We start from the raw sequence: 3,856 nt of genomic DNA, 5'->3' as shown, positions 1-3,856 counted from the left end.
TAGAGGAGCCCCAATTTCTGAGTAGCCAGGAGATCAAACACAGATCTGTTTGTTTCTTAAGTCTCCTGAAATATTTATGGAGAAAAATGAGAAAGGGTCTCTGTTTGTTTAATGCATCCTCCAGGGAAGAAGTCACGGGGAATAGGCCACATCCCGAGTCTGAGAACCAGTGAGCAGAGATGGAATTTCTTGGGGTTTGAAGCCAGACTGTGTACTTGCAAAAGAAGGTGGGATAGGATTTCTGGAGGTGATGAAGCCCTCTCAACCTCCTGCCTCCAGCCCAAGAAAGCCCTTCAGCACTTGCTTTCCTGGTGACTCCAAATAACGGCTGAAATCTCAGCCTAGTTTTTATTCTGGGCTTTGCCTCAACATGCTGTGTGACCTTATGCAAGTTGCTTAACCTCTCTGGGGGTATCAATCCTATTTGGCCCTTGACAGTGTTTGGAGAGTCAGCTGAGCTGTGGAGTGGGCTTGCTCTGAAGCAGTGAAGAGGTAGAAAGGGGTATAGGGAGCATTGTGCTGTGCAAAAGTCCCAGCTATTCAGTGTTCCAGGCCAGAGAGCTGGCCAGGAGCAGGACTGAGGGCTGTTGGTGGCCTCAGCTGTGGCCCATGGGGTCAGGCTAGCGGGAGGGCTCTAGGACCCAGGCCCATCCTTTGGCCCCCTCCCCCCTTCCTCCTCAGATCAGCCCTGCTGTCCCACGTCCCTGAGAATGCTGGCAGGATTTCCTCCCAGGAAAGGGACGGGGGTGTCCGGTTTACATCCCCTGGGAGTTGCAGGCAGCAATTCCTCCTGACAGTGGGACCAGCCTTGTCTTCAGATGTGGAAGTCTGTGGCTCCATGCCCGAGCCTCGTGGCTGGCCTCAGATTATCTGCTGTCCACACTCAGGGAACCTGGATCCCTGCCCTTAGTTTGGCCCCTGAGGCTGGGCTTCTGTTCTCAGCTCTGGGGCTGGCTTGTTGTTCTGTCTCCCATGGTGGACCTTGTAAAGAGATAGTAGTTAATAACAGTTCTTATCATTAGAACGATCTGAATCTTAATACAAATGACCATCCGCTAAGCACCTGATCATGCCAGGCACTGTGTGGGCTGGGGATGCACAGAAGGGACCCATCTCCCCAGCCTTTAAGGAAGTTGACTTCGGCCTGGGAGGCAGACACAGACACTGAAGGAGGGCATGGGGCAGTGCTGAAAGCAGGTCCTGAAAGCCACAGAGCCCTGGGAGACTGAACAAGGCTTCTGAGGGGAGGTGGTGTGTGAGTCTGACTTTGAAGGTTGAGTAGGATTTGGGAAAGGGTGGAGGAGAGGAGGCGCAGCATGAATACAAACAAGGCAGGCTCACTCCTGAGATGAGATGTTCGAGAGCTTCCGGGTTGTCCAGGGAGGTTGGAGCATGGAGGGTCAGGAGCTGGGAAGGTGGGGAGGGGAGGCAAAGCTGGAGGCCATGGTGAGTTTGCATGAGTTGCATATGGGAAAGAGACGTGATCAGGTGCTTAGATTCCACAACAGTAAACATCCATTAAGCACGTACTGTGCCAGCCACCGTTCTAGATGGTGGGACACATCCACATAGGTGATCGAAACTGAAAAACATCCCTGCCCTCAGGGCACTGGCCCTGGAGGGCGGGGACACAGGACAGAACACAAATACACAGATATTAGGGTGTCAGGTGGTAGGAAATGCTATGAAGAAAAGTGCAGTGGGGTCAGGGGGCAGAGCGATGGGAGGGACTGCTTTAGACAGAGCAGCTCTGCAAAGGGGACATGAGGGCCCAGGGTGGAAGGAGGGGAGGAGGAGCCACGTGGAATCTGGGAAGATCTTTCTGGCTGAGAGAACAGAAAGTTCCTAGGCTCTGAGGGGGCTTCTCTCGTGGCTCAGATGGTAAAGAATCCACCTGCAATGCGGGAGACATGGGTTCGATCCTTGGGTTGGGAAGATTCCCTGGAGGAGGGCATGCAACCCACTCCTGTATTCTTGCCTGGAGAATCCCTCTGGACAGAGAAACCTGGCAGGCGATAGTCCTTGAGGTCTCAAAGAGTTGGACACGCCTGAGCGACTAAGCACAGCACAGGCTCTGAGGAGGGGCTGCCCTCCACTCAAGGCATGCTGCTGCTGCTGCTAAGTCGCTTCAGTTGTGTCCGACTCTGTGTGACCCCATAGACGGCAGCCCACCAGGCCCTGCCGTCCCTGGGATTCTCCAGGCAAGAACACTGGAGTGGGTTGCCATTTCCTTCTCCAATGCATAAAAGTGAAAAGTGAAAGTGAAGTCGCTCAGTCGTGTCTGACTCAGCGACCCCATGGACTGCAGCCTACCAGGCTCCTCCGTCCATGGGATTTTCCAGGCAAGAGTACTGGAGTGGGGTGCCATTGCCTTCTTCCACTCAAGGCATAGCTGTGAGGCTTTTGTCTAGGGAAGTGTGAGGGGGGAGGTCAGAAAGGAGGGTGAAGCTGGGCCTGGGTCCCCCCGAGTCCTCCTGCCTCCCTCCTGCTGGCACGGGCTTCCTGCTCACTGTTTGTTGACTGACTAAATGAGCGTGACCACTCAGGGGAGGACGGGCAGGACGGGGAAAGGCTGAAGTCTGGGCAATGGTGAGGGTCTGAACCGGGGCAGAGACAGTGGGAATGGGAAGAGGAATCTCCAGACCTTGGGGGCTCGTTATGAGGAGAGGAAGACAGCCAGGGTGTTCCTAAAGTGCCCCCAGAGAAGTGCTGGATCACAAATCCATGGGCATCACTGCGGTGGGCTTCCCACACCCCTCCCCTGGGTCCCTGAGCTAGCTTAGCCTTGATCTGGGGCTTGTGAAGCGAAACCAGAGCTTCCCATCGCCCCTGACTTCTCAAGGGTGCTCCAAAGTGGGCCGCATCCTCCCGAGGGGCCTGCAGGACTTGGAGGAAGTCCTCAGAGGCCACCCTCCCCTGCCAGCCTCACCTTGCCTCCAACCTCATTAGTATTTTGAGCAGAAGCATATTTATTTTTTCCTGTGGGGAATTGGTGTACAGCTCACTTCAAATTAAGTAAAACCAAAGAGCAGTTAAGAGGCCCTGCCTTCCCGGGTCAAGGAGGAACGACCAAGCAAAGTGGTACTGATGCTCTACTGGCTGCTGGGCATGTCTGTTCTGGGCTGGCCCAGGTTTGAGTGGCAAGGGAGATGCTGTAGGACTGGAGTTCACCAGTAACAAAATACTAAGGAGAGGTGTTTGCTTAGTGCCAACCACGATCCAGGGACTGTGCTGTTTTACATGCATATTATGTCATCCTCTCAACCGTCTGTGAGGCACAGGGATGGGGGCGGGGGGCAGGTGCTACTGTTATGTCCATTTTGTGGATGAAGATACTGAAGCCCAGAGGGGTTAAGTAATATGCCCAAGATCACACACTTGTAAACCGAGACAGAGCCAAGATTCTGTCCCAACCTTCATGCAGCCCGGAGCCCATGCCTCTAACTGCCTGGCTCTTTAGTCCCTCAGAAGCATTGCATTTTACCAATAGCTTCTCCCTGAATTGTTTCCGTCCCATTTAAAAAAAGGACCAAACAAAAAGCCCTTTCGTTGCTATGGAACACAGAGGCCTCTCTAGAGTTACTGAGGTGACCTAGGACAGAGGGGCATGGGCCAACATTCCGTCCCGGCTCTGACGCGGTCCCTGCTCCTCCCCTGGGGGCCCAAGACCCTTGGGGGCCGTTATGATGGTCCAAGCAAGAGGCCTGAGCCGGCCAAGTGGAACAGTGAGGGCTGGAGGGGAGACAGGACTCGAGGTGAGGTTTTGGAGCTTGTTGAGTCCCTGAAGGCTCCTAAGAGGTGGAAGTCAGTAGGGGAGCAGGGGTGCCTGAGAAACCCAGGAGGAGGCCGCTCTGGT

This window comes from Bison bison, unplaced genomic scaffold, assembly GCF_000754665.1.
Source record: "Bison bison bison isolate TAMUID 2011002044 unplaced genomic scaffold, Bison_UMD1.0 scf7180017864034, whole genome shotgun sequence".
In the NCBI taxonomy this organism is placed as follows: Eukaryota; Metazoa; Chordata; class Mammalia; order Artiodactyla; family Bovidae; genus Bison; species Bison bison.
This window is presented reverse-complemented; position numbering follows the sequence as displayed.